At 41.3% G+C, this 23,148-nt stretch overlaps 1 protein-coding gene across 2 annotated transcripts in view; it reads left to right on the forward strand.

The window, feature by feature from the left end:
* LOC133616029 (complement C1q tumor necrosis factor-related protein 4-like) overlaps nt 1-23,148 on the forward strand; it is an 83,823-nt gene that overhangs the window by 38,959 nt on the left and 21,716 nt on the right. Inside the window, exon 1 of one of the 2 annotated variants that reach the window (XM_061975014.2) lies at nt 19,729-19,748. The exons of the other annotated variant lie outside the window; for it this stretch is intronic. The gene's annotated coding sequence lies outside the window, so the exon portion shown is untranslated. Of the gene's footprint in view, nt 1-19,728; nt 19,749-23,148 lie in introns of those variants that run through there. 2 annotated transcript variants of the gene reach the window in all.

Consider the following 23,148-nt stretch of genomic DNA (forward strand, 5'->3'; position numbering starts at 1 on the left):
TTCTATTCTATTTCCATGTGACGATACCAATTTGTTACCAATGTCTTTCTTACTGGGAAGGCAGTTATTATGAGATATATTTAACATTTTAACAAGGCACATTAATCATTGTTACACTCTCTTACACTCTCTATGTCCTGTGCACACTTGTTTGTAGGAGTGAGTGTTTGTGTGCGTCTCAATACAGGCATGAATTACCGCTGTCAAATAATTTACATTTTTAATCAGCTCAATCACATTTGTGAACTTGGATTAATCATGATTAATCAATCACAGGTTATTACTCACTTGCATAATCTAAATAAACTTAAAAGAACAACTGTTGGACACAATATAATTTTATTGTCAGAATGTCATATATTTATATATGACAATATATATATATATTTATAAATGTTTTATTTGAATACCTGTCATTTATATGCTCAAATCTTTGGAACAGTTTTATCTGAAGTCCTTTTGAGGTGTATTTTGAAGTGAAGTTTGTAATTATTTGGGTAGTTATTTACTTGTTATTGGTTGGAGTTACTATCAATCAGAGGTGGGACCAAGTCATTGTTTTGCAAGTCACAAGTAAGTCTCAAGTCTTTGCCCTCGAGTCCGAGTCAAGTCCCGAGTCAAGACAGGCAAGCCCCGAGTCAAGTCCAAAGTCAAGACTGGAAAGTCTCAAGTCAAGTCCTAAGTCCTGCATTTTGAGTTTCGAGTCCTTTCAAGTCCTTTTAACCACAGACTAATATATTAACACAGATTGTGTATGCTTTTCAAACGCTGTATTTATTTATTAAAACAAGTGCATTTTAAATTGCAGGAAAGAAAATTGTGCTGACATTGCACTTTATAATAGCACTATTAACCAGTCATTTTAAACATTAACTCATTCCTTTACAGAACAAACACATTGAAAAATAAAGTGCAAATGTACTTATTTGTACAAAAGTGTTAACATTGAAAAAACATGACATATACGTGAACATAACAAAAAAGTTGTACTTTTTATATGTCAGGGCCCTATGAGACCAAATTAGCCAAGAGTCTGTCAGTCATTTGTGCACGATAGGGGCGTAGTATGATGCCACCATGGCTGAAAACTTGCTCCACTGGAGCACTGGAGGCAGGCACTGCCAAGACTCTCATGGCCACTCGGAACAGTGAAGGAAGAGTCTTCATGTTCAATGCCCACAACAAAAGGGGGGAGAGAGTTTTTTTTGGGTTGGTGCACTACTTGTAAGTGTATCTTGTGTTTTTTATGTTGATTTAATTAAAAAAAGAAAAAAAAAATATACATATATTTCTTGTGCGGCCCGATACCAATCGATCCACGGACCAGTACCGGGCCGCGGCCCGGTGGTTGGGGACCACTGAGGTAAACAACCAACAGTATGTCAGAAAGCTAGCTAAAACGGTACACATATTCATAATATAGTATACATTTTAACTGACCTTTATTTTACTATTTTTGTCTTTTTTTAGGTGGCTAAAATACGCGGTGCTGCTGACCGCCGTCTAACGTTACGTGTGATATATTGACTAACGTAACCCTGCTTAAAAAAAAATCACTGAACAAAAAGTATGAATAAGGTAGTGAACGGCAACAGATTCCCGTGTTTGCAATAACGTTATAACGTTAGCAGTGAGTTTACAGCCTCACTGATTTAACTACACAGCAAATAAAAGTCACGTTACTTAGCCAATAAACGTTATCTTACATTCAAAACTTACCGTTCTTTGTGCAACTTCAAATGCCGGACGAAGTTGGAAGTTGTTGCCTCTCCATCAGCAATTTTCGAACCGCATGTGTTACATACTGCAAACCGTTTTGTGTTGACCACCTCGTAATTTTTATACCCAAACAAAAGTATTTTAGGTATCATTTTTTGTTCACTGGCGTGTGGTTTGGACATGTCTTCTTTGTTGGTTGTCCTGCAATTTGATTGGATGAATGCTGTGTGATGAAAACAAAGTAGATCTAATTTGATTGGCTGTTGTACTGAGACCACACCAGCTGACACACGCAACGCTGATAGACAAGTACACAATGAAAAATACGGAGCGCTCCCGAATAACTTTTTCATCTTTGGGTTTTGGGGAAAGTAGCAAGTCATGTCAAGTCATGTCAATTCAAAAGGCTCAAGTCCAAGTGAAGTCACAAGTCATTGATGTTAAAGTCTAAGTCGAGTTGCAAGTCTTTTTACATTTTGTCAAGTCGAGTCTAAAGTCGTCAAATTCATGACTCGAGTCTGACTCGAGTCCAAGTCATGTGACTCGAGTCCACACCTCTGCTATCAATTAGTATTTCTAGTCATGTGACTATATACAGTATGTGTATATTGTACGTATGTACTGTAATTTTGTGCCAAAGAAAAGTGAGTCAAGTGGGTAAAAGATTATTGATAATATATTGTAATAAGACCGGTAAATGTATCATTGTATATAATAACAATGATGATGATAAGAAAGCTAGTTATTTGATTTATAAAATAAGGGGTCGGAATAAATAAGTTTCACTTTTTCCCACTCCTTTTTCGATATGAAAAAAACTAACTATTATGTTTTGTTACCATTTTATTATGTGTTATCATTGTAAAATATTTGTTTCTATTTCTGTTCCTTACTGTAGTGTAATCAAGATGATTTTATTTTCTCATTATTTTTTCTTTTGCTTTGTTTTTAACATGTCCAAAATAAACTACTACTACTACTAACTTGTACAACATGTAAAGTACAGAATATCAGAAACATTTACAAATGTAGAACAAAAAAATCACTTAACATCTTTAACAATCAAAGCATGATCGTAACAATCCATAGTTGGTGTTATTAATGTGTGAAACTGCTATTTAAACAGGGAAGTGTAGATCCTCTCCTCCTAATGCAAGTACTCCTAAAGCAGGACTACAATCACACAGGAACTCTTACGTGCTGCCCAGGGTGAAAGAGGCCCTTGACTACATCTTATGCTGGTTCAGTTCCCCCGAACTGTGGAGCAGCTACTGGCAAGTGGCGCTGGCACCGGAAGCACATCTAAAGACTGCTTCTTTATCAACAACAGCTGGTGTACAGACGTGACGGTGATATCCAAACACTGCTCTCTTTCTCTGGAATATATGTTCATTCACTGTAAGCCCTTTTACTCACCGCGTGAGATCATTTCATTCATTCTGGTGGCTGTTGACATCCCACCCGGCGCGGACGTGCGTGACGCTCAGCGCACGCTTGCAGACCAGATCTTACATGTGGAACGGTCTTTCCCGGACTCTCTTGTTATCGTGCTTGGTGACTTTAACAAGGGAAATTTGAACCAGGGTTTACCCAAGTATAGGCAGATTATTAAATGCCCGACCAGAGAGGAGAACACTTTGGATCACTGCTACACTACAATAAGCAAGGCCTTTCATGCAGTCCCGCGCGCTGCTCTTGGACTATCAGATCACGTGATGGTGCACTTAATCCTTTCATACAGACAGAGACTGAAACTGGCTAAACCTATTATGAGGACCATTAAGTGTTTCACCGCAGAGTCTGTGGAAGAGCTGCGTGCATGTTGGGAGACGACAGACTGGGAGGCAATTGGCGCGGCCACGAACAATCTGGACGAGTATACGGACACTGTGACCTCATACATTCAGTTCAATGAGGCGCACATCATTCCAACGCGCACCAGCGCTTGTTATAACAACGACAAGCCCTGTTTCACACCCAAACTCCAACAGCTGCGCAAGAAAAAGGAGGCTGCGTGAAGAAGTGGGGACCGGAGTACCTACAGAGAAGCGAAGTACCACTTCAATGGGGAAGTGGAGAAAGCTAAATCTGTGTACTCTAACCGTCTACAGGAACAGTTCCGCTCCAATGATTCTGCGGCCGTTCGGAGAGGGCTAAGGGCCCTTATGAACTATAAGCCCAAAACCCCCCAGGCCCTGAATGACCGGACTCTCGCTTAGGGCCTCAACACACATTACTATCGTCATGAACGGCCTCCAGCTCATCAAAGCTCTGCTCCCCCCACCATCACCCTCCCCACCAACGCCAGCACTTCATTAAAGGAGTTAAAGGAAACAAAAAGGACTCCAAAGACATCACAGGACTCCAAGAACATCATAGGACTCTAAAGGCCCTCTCCATCCAAGAGGAGGATGTACGCCGGCAGTTCTTGAAGCTGAATACGCGGAAAGCGTCCGTCCGGCCCTTCACTTCATCCTGGATCATCTGGACTCCCCAGGAACCTACGCTAGGATCCTGTTTGTGAACTTCAGCTCTGCCTTCAACACCATCCTCCCTGGACTGCTACGAGACAAGCTCTACCAACTCAGCGTGCCCGACTCCCTCTGCAGTTGGATCAATGACTTCCTGACAGACCGAAGACAGCACGTGCGGCTGGGGAAGATTGTCTCGGACAGTCGAACCACGAACACTGGTACTCCTCAGGGCTGTGTACTCTCCCCCTGGGTCTTCTCCCTGTATACAAACTGCTGCACCTCCAGTAACCAGTCCGTAAAACTGCTCAAGTTTGTGGATGACACTACCCTCATCGGGCTCATCTCGGATGGCGATGAGTCCGCCTACAGGAGAGAGGTGGACCGGTTGGCGTCCTGGGGCAGCCACAACAACCTGGAGCTGAACGCCCAGAAAACAGTAGAGATGATCATGGACTTCAGGAAAGTCACAGCCCCACCATCCCCCCTCACCCTGATTGACTCTCCCAACCCCGTCTCCATTGTGGACTCCTTCTGTTTTTTGGGCACCACCATCACCCAAGACCTATAGTGGGAGCCGACTATCAGCTCCCTCATCAAGAAGGCCCAGCAGAGGATGTACTTCCTGCGGCAGCTGAGGAAACTTAAGGTGCCGACCGAGATGCTGGTGCAATTTTACTCAGCCATCATCGAGTCCATCCTGACCTCCTCCCTCACCGTGTAGTTCCCCGGTGCCACAGTCCAGGATAAGCATAGACTGCAGCGCATCGTATGTGCTGCTGAGAAGGTGATTGGCTGCAAGCTCTCATCCCTCCAGGACCTGATCTCCTCCAGGACCAGGAGGCGTGTGGGTCGGATCACAGCTGACTCTTCTCATCCTGGACACACACTATTCTCCCCTCTCCCCTCAGGCAGGAGACTATGGTCCATCCAGACCCACACCTCCCGCTACCTGAACAGTTTTTTCCCCTCGGCCATCAGGCACATGAACAATAACTCCTAAGAGTAGCTCCTTGAATTCCTTCTAAATCTACAACAGGATCTGATAGCTCAGTTACAGCTCTTGTTATTACCAAATCTGTGTTATATGTGTTTTATGTTGCACAATTGCACCAAGAAAAATTCCTAGTTTGTGAACCCGTTCTCAAACAATGGCAATAAAACGATTCTGATTCTGATTCTGATTCACAAAACGCCGCTTCCTTTCATCCTGCTTTCAAATGTCCGCTCCCTGGAGAACAAACTGGACTACCTTAAGCTGGATTTAATTGCAAGACGCGAGATGAGAGACTGCTGCGCCATATTTCTCACAGAAACGTGGCTGAAACCAGTTAGCATCGAGGGGCTAACTATGTTTCGGTCGGACAAGAGCAGAACTCTCACTGGTAAATCCCGAGGCGGTGGTGTTTGTATATACATCAACAACAACTGGTGCAACAATGGGAAGATAGTATCGTGTCACTACCCTCCCGATGTAGAAATATTAACTATAAAATGCAGGCCATTTTATTTACCCCGGGAATTCAGTGCTATGATCTTCACAGCAGTGTACTTTCCTCCCAGTGCTAACACCAAAGAAGCTTTGAATGCTTTGTACTGCTCCAGTAATGAACTGCAATCTACACATCCAGTGTACAGTTTTCATCGTGGCAGGGGATTTTAATCAAGCTAACATGAAAACTGTGTTCCCTCATTTCCATCAATATGTGAATTTTACAACCAGGGGTGGAAGCAAGCTGGACTTAGTGTTCAGCAATATTAAACATGCGTTTAAAGCTGCACCACGCCCCCACCTCGGCTCCTCAGACCATCTATCTGTGATGCTTATTCCTGCATTCAAGCCCCTGCTGATCAGGAAGCAAGCTACAGTGAAGCAGGTGAGGACCGGTCTGGCCAGAGGGATCAATGGAAGCATTACAAGACTGCTTCGAAACCACAGACTGGGACATGTTCAAGGCAGCCAGCCACCGAAAATCATCACACATGTGTGGAGGAGTATGCAGAGTCTGTGTCCGCATACATTCAGAAGTGCATGGAGGATGTCAGTGTGATCAAGAACATCCCCACACGGGCCAATGAGAAGCCCTGGATGAACAGTGAGGTAGGTGCAATGCTGAAGGCTCGAAACAAGGCTTTTATGTCTGGCGACATGGTAGCATTAAAAACAGCCAGAGCTACAAGTTTGTATATAAATACATTTAATAAAGTCAAATACAAATAAGGCAACAAGAGAAGTATCCTACATTTCTCTTTTGTAAAGTAAATCTGAACAGCCGATATGGGCATGTACATCAACTATATGATTTGCCTGAGAAGCTGGACAGGACAAAAAAAAAACAACAAAAAAAAAACAGCCAGAGCTAACCTGAACCATGCCATTAAGTTTGCAAAGCGTGCTCACAGTCAGAAAGTGCAGGACTTCTTCGACGACCCCACAAACACCAGACGAATGTGGCAGGGCATACAGGTCATCACGGACTATAACGCTGCCCCCCGTCCCTGTGACAACAGTATCAGCTTCCTAGATAACCTTAGCAACTACTTTGTGAGGTTTGAGGCACTTAACACCACTCCGGCGAGAAAATCCATCCCTCGCCCTGATGAGCAGCCGCTCAACCTGGATTGATTGAGACTTTTATTAGTTGGTTGCACAGTGAAGTACATATTCCGTACAATTGACCACTAAATGGTAACACCCGAATAAGTTTTTCAACTTGTTTAAGTCGGGGTCCACTTAAATTGATTCATGATACAGATATATACTATCATATATACTATCATCATAATACAGTCATCACACAAGATCATCACATTGAATTATTTACATTATTTACAATCCAGGGTGTGGAGGGGAGGGGGGAGGGGGGTTGGTTTTGGTTCTTATCATCAGTCATCAACAATTGAGAACAGAGAAATGGATATTGGAACAGTGTAGGTCTGACTTGGTAGGATATGGACCGCAAGTAGTGGGCAGAGAGAGAGAGAGAGGGAGAGAGAGAGAGAGAGAGAGAGAGAGAGAGAGAGAGAGAGAGAGAGAGAGAGAGAGAGAGAGAGAGATCAGAAGGCGTAAGAAAAAGTATGTGCATTTGATTGTTTACATTTGATTATTAACAATCCGGGGAGGGTGTTAGTTTAGGGTTGTAGCTGCCTGGAGGTGAACTTTTATTGCGGTTTTGAAGGAAGATAGAGATGCCCTTTCTTTTATACCTGTTGGGAGCGCATTCCACATTGATGTGGCATAAAATGAGAATGAGTTAAGACCTTTGTTAGTTCGGAATCTGGGTTTAATGTGGTTAGTGGAGCTCCCCCTGGGGTTGTGGTTATGGCGGTCATTTACGTTAAGGAAGTAGTTTGACATGTACTTCGGTATCAGGGAGGTGTAGCGGATTTTATAGACTAGGCTCAGTGCAAGTTGTTTTACTCTGTCCTCCACCCTGAGCCAGCCCACTTTGGAGAAGTGGGTAGGAGTGAGGTGGGATCTGGGGTGGAAGTCGAGAAGCAATCTGACTAGCTTGTTCTGGGATGTTTGGAGTTTAGATTTGAGGGTTTTGGAGGTGCTAGGGTACCAGGAGGTGCATGCGTAATCGAAAAAGGGTTGAACGAGAGTTCCCGCCAGAATCCTCATGGTGCTTTTGTTGACCAGAGAGGAGATTCTATAGAGAAATCTCGTTCGTTGGTTGACCTTTTTGATGACCTTGGTTGCCATTTTATCACAGGAAAGATACGCCTCTAGAATGGAACCTAGGTAGGTGACCTCATCTTTCCTGGTGATAACAATGTCACCCACTTTTATAGTGAAGTCACTTATGGGATGGATTCCGTTTTACCCAAGTGTATAGATAGCTTGTTGTCAGCAAGCCAGGTGCATGTTCTACAGAGTTCAGCACTGAGGATTTTCTCCACCTGTGACTTGTCCTTGTCTGATACCAGCAAGACCGAGTCATCCGCAAACAAGAACAATTCACAGTCCCATGCCGATGACAAGTCGTTTATGTATATTAGGAACAGTAAAGGCCCCAATACACTGCCTTGGGGGAACTCCACAGAACATCTGGAAGGAAAGGACACACACGTGCGTATGTTTTTTCTGGACTTCAGCTCAGCATTCAACACCATCATCCCGCAGCACTTGGTGAGCAAACTGGCCCCCTTTGGATTCAGTACCCCCCCTATGCAACTGGCTGCTTGACTTCCTCACAGACAGACCCCAGTCTGTGAGAGTGGGCAACAACACCTCCAGTGCCATCTCCCTGAGCACCGGCTCCCCTCAGGGCTGCGTCCTGAGTCCGCTGGTGTTCACGTTTATGACCCATGACTGCTGCGCCAGGTCCACTACTAACCACATTGTGAAGTATGCGGACGACACAACAGCAGTGGGCCTCATCCGTGACAACAATGACATGGACTACAGGGAAGAGGTGAAACATCTGGTTGACTGGTGCAGAACCAACAACCTGGTCCTGAATGTCAACAAGACCAAGAAGATCATCATTGACTTCAGGAAGCACCAGTCCAGCCACGCTCCACTCTACATCAACGGCACAGCGGTGGAGATGGTTAGCAGCACCAAGTTCCTGGGGGTGCAGATAACTGACAATATAACCTGGTCCCTACACACCAGAGCTCTTGTAAAAAGAGCTCAGCAGCGCATGCACTTTTTGCGTCGGATGAAAAGAGCACAGCTCCCTCCCCCCATTCTCACCACATTCTACAGAGGCACTATAGAGAACTTACTGACCAACAGCATCTCTGTCTGGACTGGAGCCTGCAATGCCTCAGACTGGAAGTCTCTCCAGAGAGTGGTGAGGACGGCAGAAAAGATCACCAGGACTCCTCTTTCTCCTATCCAAGAGATCGCAAAAAGCCACTGCCTGACCAGGGCTCAGAAGATCTGCAAAGACTCCTCCCACCCCCACCAAGGACTGTTTTCACTGCTGGACTCTAGAAAGAGGTTCTGCAGCCTCCGAAGCAGAACCTTCAGGTTCTGTAACAGCTTCTTCCCTCAGGCCATAAGACTCTTGAACGCATCATAATTAAATTATCCCCTCAACTCCCCCCAAAATGGATCAACTCGCTGGAATAAAAAAGACAATATAACATACATCCATAAACGTGGATGCATATGAAAAAGTGCAATATGTTTATCTGTACAGTAACCTATTTATTTATTTATATACGCACCTTATTGCTTTTTTATTCTGCACTACCATGAGCTGATGCAAACATTTCTCAGACACAAGGCACATGTAAGCCGGCTTACCCCAGACTGCCAAAATAATTGCTGCTGTGGGGGGCGTGGCTAGGTGCCTTGTCAAAATGACGTCATCATAAACTTTGCATAATCTTTGATTATGCAAATATTTTTGTAAGAAGGCTAAAAAATTTTATAAATACATTTAAAAACAAATGTTTATTATTAATTAGTATTAACATTTAATTTGCTGTATATTATATATTTTGCTTTATTTTTCCATTGTTGCTGAGTGTGAATGTTGTCTGTCTATCTGTGTTGGCCCTGCGATGAGGTGGCGACTTGTCCGATTGTAGCTGAGATAGGCTCCAGCGCCCCCGCGTCCCCAAAGGGAATAAGCGGTAGAAAATGGATGGATGGATGCTGCTTATTCAACAAACTTTCTTGCGAATTTTTCAAGTTTTGAGAGATTTCTCCAATACTTTTAAGGACCTTTTACTTATTAAAAACGACTATCAACAAATCTAGCATCTTTTTCTGGTGTTATTGTAGACTGTATTCATGTTTAAAGACTCTTCTGTCCGCGATGATCAGAGAGAGCTGCAGTGAGCCTGACTTCACACTTTCCTGCTCCCACTGCATTTTCTCTCCTTAAAAGCCACCACTGCCTTCTTAATATTTGCTCATTGCACATTCTGTAGATCGCTGTCCCCAGGTATATCTCGGATAAACAGTATTAAAGTGCACTTATATTGCAGGAATGTTGCCTCCGCAATCACATCATCACATCATCCTGTTTAGGCAGTGCTGCTTTGGTGATCAAAGACTTTTTAAGGCGGCCAAATTTTTGATGCATCACTAGTCATGAGTGCATAAATAATATACAAGCAATATATATATATATATATATATATATATATATATATATATATATATATATATATATATATATATATATATATATATATATATATATATATATATATATATATATATATATATATATATATTTATATATGTGTGTGTGTGTGTGTGTGTGTATTAGAGATGCGCGGTTTGCGGGCACAACCGCGGAATCCGCGGATTATCCGCGGATCGGGCGGATGAAATTTTAAAAAATTAGATTTTATCCGCAGGTCGGGTCGGGCGGTTGAAAAAAAAAAAAAGATTTTAAATAGATTCAGGCGGGTGGCAGTTAAACCAATTCGGAAATATATATACATAGTTAAATGTTGTTACCCACATACGAAAAACGAGCAGGCACCTGCAGCATATGCCACAACAGAAGAAAAAAAAAAAGAAGAGATGGACACTTTTACGGAGCGGAGAAGGGACGCCTCGCCGGGGTCCGGGACCAAGGCCCCTTCCCCCGAGAGGGCCCCACCGGGAGCCGTAGCTGAGGCGATCCGCGAGAAGGGCCCGACGCACGTCCAGGGTCACCACCGCGCCCACCGCACCGACACCCCGCCTCGTCCGCCTTCGCCGCGGCCGGCGTCACGCGCAGCAGGTAAGCAGGTTACCTGCCCGCCACCCCCGTGGCCGGGGGCTCGTAACAGGGGTCACTCCGCGCGCTCCGCCCGCGCAGCTTACCTGCCCGCCACCCCCGTTGCCGGGGGCGCGTAACAGGGGTCACTCCGCGCGCAGTGCGCTCACGAAAGGGGTGGGGCTCACCCTGGTTGATATAGACAGCAGCAGGACGGTGGCCATGGAAGTCGGAACCCGCTAAGGAGTGTGTAACAACCCACCTGCCGAATCAACTAGCCCTGAAAATGGATGGCGCTGGAGCGTCGGCACCATACCCGGCCGTCGCCGGCAGCGAGACGCGCTTGGAGGTGCGCTCAGCGCGGCTCCCATATGATTGCGCACTGGTGTGCGTCTGGGCCGTGACAGCGTGGCACGCGAATGTCTGTGCTGCATTCGATCAGTCTCCTTTCTTTAACAGGCAAAAGCTTTATAACCTCACTAATGCCTTGCATCGTCTATATTAGATATATAACAACGGGCGGGTGCGGGCGGATGCGGTTCTGATTAAATGTTAGGTCGGGTGGATGGCGGATGGTTGACGACTTTCTGATGCGGTTGCGGATTAAATAATTGCCTATCCGCGCATCTCTAGTGTGTATGTATGTGTTTACATATACAAACCCTGTTTCCATATGAGTTAGGAAATTGTGTTAGATGTAAATATAAACGGAATACAATGATTTGCAAATCCTTTTCAACACATATTCAATTGAATGCACTACAAAGACAAGATATTTAATGTTCAAACTCAAAACTTTTTTTTTTTTTTGCAAATAATAATTAACTTAGAATTTCATGGCTGCAACACGTGCCAAAGTAGTTGGGAAAGGGCATGTTCACCACTGTGTTACATCACCTTTTCTTTTAACAACACTCAATAAACGATTGGGAACTGAGGAAACTAAATTTTGAAGCTTTGAAAGTGGAATTCTTTGCCATTCTTTTTTTATGTAGAGCTTCAGTCGTTCAACAGTACGGGGTCTCCGCTGTCGTATTTTACGCTTCATAATGCGCCACACATTTTTGATGGGAGACAGGTCTGGACTGCAGGCGAGCCAGGAAAGTACCCGCACTCTTTTTTTACGAAGCCACGCTGTTGAAACACGTACTGAATGTGGCTTGGCATTGTCTTGCTAAAATAAGCAGGGGTGTCCATGAAAAAGACGGCGCTTAGATGGCAGCATATGTTGTTCCAAAACCTGTATGTACCTTTCAGCATTAATGGTGCCTTCACATATGTGTAAGTTACCCATGTCTTGGGCACTACTGCACCCCCATACCATCACAGATGCTGGCTTTTGAACTTTGCGTCGATAACAGTCTGGATGGTTCGCTTCCCCTTTGGTCCGGATGACACGATGTCGAATACTTCCAAAAACAATTTGAAATGTGGACTCGTCAGACCACAGAACACGTTTCCACTTTGCATGAGTCCATCTTAGATGATCTCGGGCCCAGCGAAGCCGGCGGCGTTTCTGGATGTTGTTGATAAATGGCTTTCGCTTTGCATAGTAGAGCTTTAACTTGCACTTACAGATGTAGCGACAAACTGTTTTTGTTCCTGAGCCCATGTGGTGATATCCTTTAGAAATTGATGTCGGTTTATGATACACTGCTGTCTGAGGGATCGAAGGTCACGGTCATTCAATGTTGGTTTCCGGCCATGCCGCTTATGTGGAGTGATTTCTCCAGATTCTCTGAACCTTTTGATGATATTATGGACCGTAGATGTTGAAATCCCTAAATTTCTTGCAATTGCACTTTGAGAAACGTCGTTGTTAAACTGTTTGACTATTTGCTCACGCAGTTGTGGACAAAGGGGTGTACCTCGACCCATCCTTTCTTGTGAAAGACTGAGCATTTTTTGGGAAGCTGTTTTTATACCCAATCATGGCACCCACCTGTTTCCAATTAGCCTGCACACCTGTGGTATGTTCCAAATAAGTGTTTGATGAGCATTCCTCAACTTTATCAGTATTTATTGCCACCTTTCCCAACTTCTTTTTTTACGTATTGCTGGCATCAAATTCTAAAGTTAATGATTATTTGCAAAAAAAAAATGTTTATCAGTTTGAACATCAAATATGTTGTCTGTGTAGCATATTCAACTGAATATGGGTTGAAAATTATTTGCAAATCATTGTATTCCGTTTATATTTACATCTAACACAATTTCCCAACTCATAGGGAAACGGGGTTTGTATGTACGTGTTCTTGTATTTCTGTCCTTCATGAGACATCAACAAGGAAAAGTACCTTCCATATGAGGTCCGGTGAACAAGTTAGGACCGAAACTATGGTCCCAATATGGAAAACCATTGCATCTAATAGAGAATGTCTCATTTGCACCCCTTGTGGTGAAATCTAACAAACTTTAGGGTGGTCCCAAACAGGAGGGATTTTTTCAAATTGACTGTGTGTCGCTTTTAAAAGTGCTCCCCCTCTGGTCAACATATGAAATAACAAGTGTGTGTAAGAAATTGAAATGTGCCCTCTTTGGCCAAAATTAATTAAAAAAAATAAAATAAATATGTATAAAGAGACATAGTGTAATAACTTGAAGTAAATAATGACGATTAAAAACCAATTACAAACAAAACATTAAAAAATGTCAACAATTTACTAAAATCAGTCTTTTTCTCAGAATATGTTGACTTTTTTCTTATAAAATTGGTAACAATTTCTCATATTATTTTTGTTTCTGTAATATTGCAATATGTTCTCGTAAAATTACTACTTTTTTAATGTAAAATTATTGCTTTTTAACGCAAAATGGTGACATTTGTCATATAAAGTTCTGACTTTTATCACAATATTGCCAATGTTTTGTTGTTCTTGTAAAATAGTGACATTTTTTTAGTAAAATTATGACTTTTGTCATCATTTTGACGAGTAAAATTCCGATTATTATTATAATAATGCCAAAGTTTTAAAGTTTTCTTATAAAATTCTGACTTTTGTGAAGTCTGGGATACGTGTAAAAACTAAAACATTCCTGAAGAATTTAAATTATTATATTTCTTGGCAAAGTCAAATTTTAGGAAACAGGGACAGTTGCAAACTGTTTTTGGTAAAAAAAAAAATAATAGTAATAATTAGAATGTGTCGTGCATTCATACTTTTTTTTCCTGGGGATGTAATAGCACCAATTTGGTGGAATGACTCATCAACAGCCTAAAAAAAATATAATACATGCTGTATGTTTTGTGTTGGCACCGATGTTTTATAATTGCATTTATATACACGTTCGTAAATTGACTTTCAGTGAATGTACTTCTTTAATTCCTTCATTAACATTACACAACATAACATACCCTATCGTTATAAAGTAAAAATCTTGTATCCAATAAAAAGCTTGAGAACCAGTTAAGAAGAATGTACAGTAAACACACAAGAGGAGTACATTCAGTACGTGTAGAAGACAAACAGACAATGGGGTTGCAGCGCAGACAGTAGTTGTTAGATGAATACATCCTGATGTGACAACTGTGCGAACGCTGCCAAGAGGTTCATAAACTTGTGTGGGACAATAGACGCCGTAAAATTACTCAACAGGGACTGACTTGTCAGACTGCACACCTTGTTCTCTCAACACATAATTGAGAAGATTGCTGTTTGTTCGACATTCTTATCATTGCGCTGACATTAATTTAACCCGGTGAAGCACAACAGTGTGTCTTTATGCCTTAAAATACCAAAGTATCCTTCATTTAACTTAAGTCATCATTATCAACAATCTACCGCTTTTATATCTATCCTATCTATCTATCTCTATATCTATCGATTCATCTATCTGAAGGCAAAGTTGTTGTTGTATCAGAATATATGCATTTAATCAAATAGCTTAGAATGAGCTAAAATTACACTATTAAGCCCTGTATTAATAAATAATATGTGCAGTTGTGGTCAGAAGTGTACATACACTCATCATGCTTGAGCTTGAATGTCTTATTAGTTTGGGAATTTTGAGGATTCATTTGAACTGTTGTTCTTCCAAAGTGGAATGATTTACAATATACATTTTGACTCTGTGTGGTAGAGGTAGGCAGTACTACAAATGTCAGTATCAAGCCAATAGCAAATAAATACAGCGGCTGTATCGCCAATACAATATCGACATTTTTCAGATCATTGAAAGATTTTGTGATTTCCATGCTGTTAATTTGCTCAAATGATCAATATTTAGTACAACAATATAAGACAATGTAACAATATCAACAAAATTAAGAAAAATATATACCCTCTTATTACCGCTATACGCAGATTGTAGGGCCCTATGATCTGTGGTGGGCCCCGATTGGCATAAAGAAACACATGTAAAATGTAAATGCATGAATGACAGAGCGCTTCATATAAAAATGTTACCGCAAACATATTCCTAGCTTCCTCCTGCTCCTTCACTGAGAATATGATTATATCATTCCTCATATTGTCAAACTGGCTTCCATAGCGCACAAAGTAAAATATCCTAGGAAAGCGTTTAGAATATTGAAACATTTTTTTTCGCAAAAATATGAGCAAAATGAGCTAGAAAGCTAACATGATAACAGTACTATGCTAACAATAGCATGCTTACAGTTAGATGTAATAAAATGCCAAAATATATGACACTGAGGGTTATACCTGATAAAATAGCTAAAAAACGTTAACAACTTAGCATGTTAAATGTTAACTGTAACATGTACCAAGATATATTACCCTGAGATGTGTACCTAATAAAATGTTTTTAAAATGTTAGCATGCTAACGTTAGCGTGCATTGAGTACCAAAATGTGACTGGGGTGTGTGTATACCTACAAAATTAGCTAAAAAAAAAAAAAAAAAGATAGCATACTAGCATGCTACCATGTATCAAGTAACAAAATATTTGATACTTAGGTGTATACCTGCTAAATTGGCAAAAAAGCTAGCATGTTGATATTAGGATGCTAATGATCAGGGCTGCTCAGTTTTGGAAAATGACAAGAGCGATACTTTAGTGTCATGATGCGTTCGAAAATGTGTTATCCTTTTTTAACATTGATTTGACCTATTTTAACGTCGATTTATATATTTAGACTTAAGTACCCATTATCAGGGTCATTCACTAACTTATTTTTCATCATTTCCCTATCTATTATATTTCCTACACGTGTTGATTATAGGTAGGGGAAATATTCGATTTTTAGATGCATTGCAATTCGGACATGGGCAATTGTAAAACTAATTAGTAAATGTCAACAATCAATGATTTATTTACTGTAAATAAAGTAATACAGACACTTCTAAATTTGGCTGACTGCAGCGAGCCACCTCACCAAGCGATCCCACCAGCTGCTTTATTATAGGGCACTTATGTTCCAGTTTTGCACACCTTTCCATTAATCTAATGAATACAATGGGAATTAATTCAGCTGTTTCCGATTACAAATGCACTGTGTTTAAAAGTTGCGAGTGATGAATGCTTAATTAGTGAAACAAAAAGAAACGTAAAACGGCATCAATAATTGATTTTTAATGGAATTCTAGCTCCTAAATGTTAATCGTAATCAAATCGTCAGGTGGCCAAAGATTCCCATCTCTATTATGAATACATGCTCTACATTATCTATGTGATTACAATAACCACACAGCCCTGTGTTATATGTTCCTATTAAAGTTAAGGAGCTATTGTCATGTCTGTGATCATGTTTTGTTTAGTTATGTTTTTGCTTGGTTTTTGGACACTTTTTAATTCCTGTTTTCACTCCCTTGCTTTGTCACCATAGCAACCATTAGTTTCACCTGGTTCACATCCTCATGTCACGCACCTGTTTCACATTTTGAGTCACGCACCTGCTGTCACTAATCATGTCACTATTATTTAAGCTTCCGGTTGCCAGGCTGTCTTTCTGGCAACATCACTCGCTACCAGTGACGTGCGATGAGGTTCATGGCTGGTGAGGCACTGACTTCATCACAGTCAGATTTACAAACATATGAACTGGCAGCAGTTAACGGGTTATGTTTAAAAGCTCATACCAGCATTCTTCCCTGCTTGGCACTCAGCATCAAGGGTTAAAATTGGGGGTTAAATCACCAAAAATTATTCCCGGGCGCGGCGCCTCTGCTGCCCACTGCTCCCCTCACCTCCCAGGGGGTGATCAAGGGGATGGGTCAAATGCAGAGGACAAATTTCATTACACCTAGTGTGTGTGTGACAATCATTGGTACTTTAACTTAACTTTAACTTTACACATACAAACTGTAGCACACAAAAAAGCACATTTAATAAAAAAAACGTTATTATGGTCTTACCTTTACTTATAAATGAAGTCCATGCGCCGCTGTTGTGCTGGATTAATGCACCCCCTGACTGGAGTGTTTTATCAACTAAAGCCCTCACTTAAACTTTCCACGTGCAAGATTGAATCTATTTAAAAAAAAGTGTAACCGAGGGTTTATAAATGTTGCCTATACTGTATGAAACTACAAAATAACAAACACGGAGGCTCCAGTTTACACGAGGACCACTTTATTTACCTTCTTTCAAAAACCTCCGCTCCACTGTGTCATCACTTCCGCTCTTAGCGCCTTCAAAATAAGAGCTCAAGGCATATGCTGTATAACAGCGCATAACAGGAACTTAACATCACAAAGAGGAAAGCCCATAAAAATAGGTTACAAAAGTTATTTAATAAGAAGCCAAAAAGTGCAAAAACAATAATGTTCGTGTTGGAGGAGTTGTGAATTAGGTACACCTGCAGTCTGCAGGTGTACCTAATGGTGTGGCCCTGCAGTCATTCACAACTCCTCCAACACGAACATTATTGTTTTTGCACTTTTTGGCTTCTTATGAAATAACTTTTTTAAATAGATTCAATCTTGCACGTGGTAAGTTTAAGTGTGGGCTTTAGTTGATATAACACTCCCGTCAGGGGGTGCATTCTGGCAGGGGTGCAGGAGGCGGGATTACTGCGAGCCTCAGCCAGTGCGTCTTTTGCAGCCGTTTTATGATCGCTCAGCACAAGAAATACGTTACACACATACAGTTGTTGACAAAATACACTGTACATTATATACCTCAGCTAACTAAACTATGGAAATATATAATATAGTTCATATAGCAATACGGTCTCACTGCACAGCAGGCCAGCAGTTAGCCGAGTCAGCAATCCATGTTGAGGCACAACTGAGTGATGTGCCTCAACTGGCTGCTGGTCTCTTCTCAGTTTTGAACGGCAAATGTGAAAATTCAGCGATTTTGAATAAAAATAATCTAAAACTGGTGAAGTTAAATGGAAAATAACTTTATAGTATAATCACTGGATACATATAACAATTTAATAAAAAATAAAAAAATTTACATTTTTTTTCTTTCCATGATGGCAGGTGAGGCATCGCCTCACCTGCCTCTAGTGACTGCACGTCACTGCTCTCTACACACCCTTGTTGATATCCATGCTGCTCTTTTTCATGTCCTTTTCTCGTTCCAAGTTCTCTTTATTCAGGCCATAGTTTGCAAGTTTTGTTTTTTCCATAGTTCTGCCTTCGTGCGAGTGTTTTATTTTCATAGCCACATTTTGTACCTCCGCTGTGAGGGCCTTTTGTTTGTTCCTTTTGAGTGTTTAAAATAAAAGATGTCACTACCTTCACGCCATGTCCAGTCCAAGTTCACTTGCATCTCGGAAAACAACCACTCCAAAGTCCTCGTCTTGACAGCTATTTAGATTTATGTCATAACCTCAGTCTAGTAGTGATGTCGTCTTCTTTCCTAGTTCTATTACCTCCTCTAATTACTCCTACACTCCTCTGGATTTACCTTTTCTTTCTTTATTCCAATTATTCTGCCGTTTTTTTTTTGTTTTGTTTTTAACTTTACTACACATTTACCACACATCCAGCTTTATTTATTCAAAACATGGTATGAAGTATTTCATATATTAAATCCTGTCTTGTTTCTAAAGCTTTATTGTTTTGTGATGATAAATGCACTGCTGCAGTCTGAGCACACAACTTTACTTACTTTAATTTTCCTATTTCCATTTAACTGCCATGCAAATTTATAATAATTCCCCCGTAAAAATTGATAACTTGCCACTAATTGTTGTATTGAAATCTATGTTTTCTTGTGGAATAACTGTTATAGTTTTATACACATGTGTATGTATGTTTACATATTCTGAATGCTATTCCTCAATATATTTTTCTATCTGATAATGCTTTAAACCAGGGGTGTCAAACTGAAATACAGAGTGGGCCAAAATTTAAAACTGAACAAAGCCGCGGGCCAAGGTTGAACAAATTAACCTTTTAATAGGGACCCAAACAAGTTTTGCATTGAATATTGAACAAGCAAGGCTTATATAACTTTATAGTGACATGCAAAATCGAGTTTCCAATAATAATTAAAAAATATCAATGGCATATCAAATAAAATGTAAATAAAAATTGAATGCCTCTTTTCTATTTGCAGAGAAGCTACAAATCCAGCGATAAAAAAATAAACTTTTTCCACAGGCTAATAATAAATTTGAAAATAAAATAACAATAATGAATGAATCAAACATTCAAGACTTGAAGTAGCTAAAGAAAGTGCATGAATAAAACGTAAATTATTGCTCAGTTTGCTACACTGATTTTGTTACGATCCGCTGCCCGGATCATAGTTTGTTTATGTTTGAGTCACGTGTTTTCAGCACCTTGATTTTGTTTGTTTTCAGTTGCCATGTCAACCGATTACATGCACCTGCCTCTGGTTAGTGTTCGGGACGCGCACCTGTTGCCCGGGCACTAATCAGAGGGCTATTTAGTCTTTGCCCTGGCTTCCTACTGAAACGACGTGGTCGCATAGTGATGCAGACGGCTTCGGACACAGCTTGCAGGTAAGAAAATAATTTATTGAAAATATAAATCGTACGGGGAACGAACAAAAGACGTGCAAATAGCAAAAGGCAAAAACAAAAGGACTAGCGTGGGAGCTAGCAGGCAAAATGGCATAGCGTGAAAAGCTAGCGGGAATCAAAGTTGTCGTTATCTGTTGTATGGGAACAAACTAGGAAGCCAGACCGAGTGAAGCCAGGGCAAAGACTAAATAGCCCTCTGATTAGTGCCCGGGCAACAGGTGCGCGTCCCGAACACAAACCAGAGGCAGGTGCATGTAATCGGTTGACATGGCAACTGAAAACAAACAAAATCAAGGTGCTGAAAACACGTGACTCAAACATAAACAAACTATGATCCGGGCAGCGGATCGTAACAGATTTGCTTTAACAATGAATATGGAACAAGCAACGCTTATATAACTTAATAGTGCAAAATCAACTTTCAAAAAACAGACGAAAAAACATCAATGGTGTATTAAACAAAATTTAAATAAAAAATGGAATGCCTCTTTTCTATTTGCAGTCTTCTGAGGTAAATATCAACATTAACTTTTTCCACAGGCTAATAAATTTGAAAATAAAATAACAATGAATAAATCAACCATACAGGCCTTTTTACTGCTCAGTTTGCGACACACTGATCGAATCTGATGTGCCCAAGCCAGATACCTGCCATCTTTTCTGGGATGCTAGTTCATTAATGTCAGGGCTCAGGTGGGCGGGGTTTGGTGGTAGCGGGGGGTGTTAATTGTAGCATCCCGAAAGAGTTAGTGCTGCAAGTGGTTCTGGGTATTTGTTCTGTTGTGTTTATGTTGTGTTAAGGTGCAGATGTTCTCCCGAAATGTGTTTGTCATTCTTGTTTGGTGTGGGTTCACAGTGTGGCGCATATTTGTAACAGTGTTAAAGTTGTTTATGCGGCCACCCTCAGTGTGACCTGTATGGCTGTTGATCAAGTATGCCTTGTGTAGAAGCCGCATATATCATGTGACAGGGGCCGGCACGCTGTTTGTACGGAGGAAAAAGCCGACGTGACGACAGGTTGTAGAGGGCGCTAAAGGCAGTGCCTTTAAGGCACGCCCTCAATATTGTTGTCCGGGTGGAAATCGGGAGGAATACGGGAGAATGGTTGCCCCGGGAGACTTTCGAGAGGGGCACTGAAAATCGGGAGGGTTGGCAAGTATGAGTATTGGCGGTGAATGCAGTGTTACCGCCGCTGTATGATACCGGCGGGCCAGCTCTAATGTTAATTTGATATTGCCTCAAGGGCCAAATGAAATTACACGGCGGGCCAGATTTGGCCCGTGGGCCAGAGTTTGACACCCATGCTTTAAACTTAAAATTTGTTATAATTGCATATCCACGTCTGGGATGCCGTACATATGCCAGGAATTGGTATAATATTATAAATTAGATCTTTTTTATACAGCTCCAATTATCCATCCATTTTTTTTTCTCTGCAATTTAGTAGTACTTGATATCCCGCCACTATCCCCATACATCTCGATCCAGTCCCAAATCAGACTATGCCTTACCGCCAAAAGATTCAAGTAAATACACTCACGGATTGTAGGCATGACAGGCGTGGCCACCACCGGTGCAGTTCTCTACGCAACAAAGGGCTGGCCAAAACTCAGGCAAGACCCGCCTTACAATGTTTCTGATTGGTTAATGTTGTGTGGTGCTTTCATGGTTGGTTAGATTCAGGCTTGAGGGACTGATGAGATTGGTCAACTCAGTCACGGCCTAAGTTTATTACCATGAAAAATAAAATATGGTGTAGTGAATGGGGAAATATATGTGTGAGAAATGGCAAGTGTTCAGTTCAGTTCAGTTTCAGTTTACTTGAAACATGCATACGATATAATGTAATGCATCACATATTTCCAGTTCTTTCATTACAGCACGTCCGAAGAGGAGTAGGAAGAAGCTGAGCTTATTTAATCCTTCCCCTTTTCATACCATAGCAATTGTATCCCATTTCCTTGTTCTCTGTAACAGAACAGTGAACAAATAAATAATAGATAAATAATATACCATAGTAGGTAAACAAATATATACATAAATAATCTTTATCTCAAAAAAAAAAAAAAAAAAGGGTTCCAGATGTTCATCATAACGGGAACGGCGTGGCGTGGTTGGGAGAGTGGCCATCCCAGCAACCTGAGGGCTCCTGGTTCAATCCCCACCTTCTACCAACTTCGTCACGTCCGTTGTATCCTTGAGAAAGACACTTCACCCTTGCTCCTGATGGGTCGTGGTTAGAGCATTGCATGGCAGCTCCCGCCATCAGTGTGTGAATGTGGAAATAGTGTCAAAAGCGCTTTGAGTACCTTGAAGGTAGAAAAGTGCTATACAAGTTGTGGAGGGGGGGCGTGGCCTGCGGGCCTGCCGCAGAACGGGGTGTGTCAGGACCGGCCTCGAAGACAGCGGCAGGTGCGTAGATGGCCCAGGTGGGCCTTGTTATCTAATCACCTGTCGCCTTTATTAGCAGCAGCCGTGAGGAAACGAGTAGTTGGAGTTGGAGGTGCTGCTGAGAGACACGGATGCAGAAAAGACACTGTGCTGAAAAGCAAAAGACTTTGCACCATTGAAGGAAAATAAAACAGTGTTATATCCTGAATTCCTGGCAGTCTGTGGTGGTCTGAAGAACCCACTAGAGGGCAACCTCTACACAAGTATAACCCATTTACCAAATAATTCTTGTTCTGTGTACTTTGTGAACACTTGTAGGTTGAACAGTTTCTTAAACTGAATCATATTGGTGCTTTGTTTGATTTTATTTGGTTAATTCATTGCATAATTTAATTCCACATACATATATGCTAAAGGTTTTAAGTGTTGTACGAGCATACAAATGTTTTAAATTAGATTTTCCTCTAAGGTTATATTTCTCCTCTGTTGTTGAGAAGAATTGTTGTACATCGTTGGGTAGCAGGTTATAGTTTGCTATGTGCATCATTTTAGCTGTTTGCAAATGCACTAAATCGTTGAATTTCAATAATTGTGATTCAATAAATAAAGGGTTTGTATGTTCTCTGTATCCAACATTATGTATTATTCTAATTGATCTTTTTTGCAACACAGTTAGTGAATGTAGTGCACATTTGTAGTTGTTTCCCCATATTTCTAACAATAACTCAGATATGGTAGCACTAGCGAGCAGTACAGAATATGAAGTGATTTTTGGTCTAGAACATGTTTTGCTTTATTCATTATTGATGTGTTTGGTGTGAGAAAGGGTTAAATTGCGTGACTGTCACACTCAAAGCGTGACACTTGGCAGCCCTGCTAATGAAAAAACGATCTACGGGCCGCTAATGGCCCCCAGGGCCGCACTTTTGGTACACCTGATTTAGAGTGTGACAATCATTGGTACTTTAACTTAACTTAACAAGAGTCT

The sequence above is a fragment of the Nerophis lumbriciformis genome, linkage group LG15 (assembly GCF_033978685.3).
Source record: "Nerophis lumbriciformis linkage group LG15, RoL_Nlum_v2.1, whole genome shotgun sequence".
NCBI classification, from domain to species: domain Eukaryota; kingdom Metazoa; phylum Chordata; class Actinopteri; order Syngnathiformes; family Syngnathidae; genus Nerophis; species Nerophis lumbriciformis.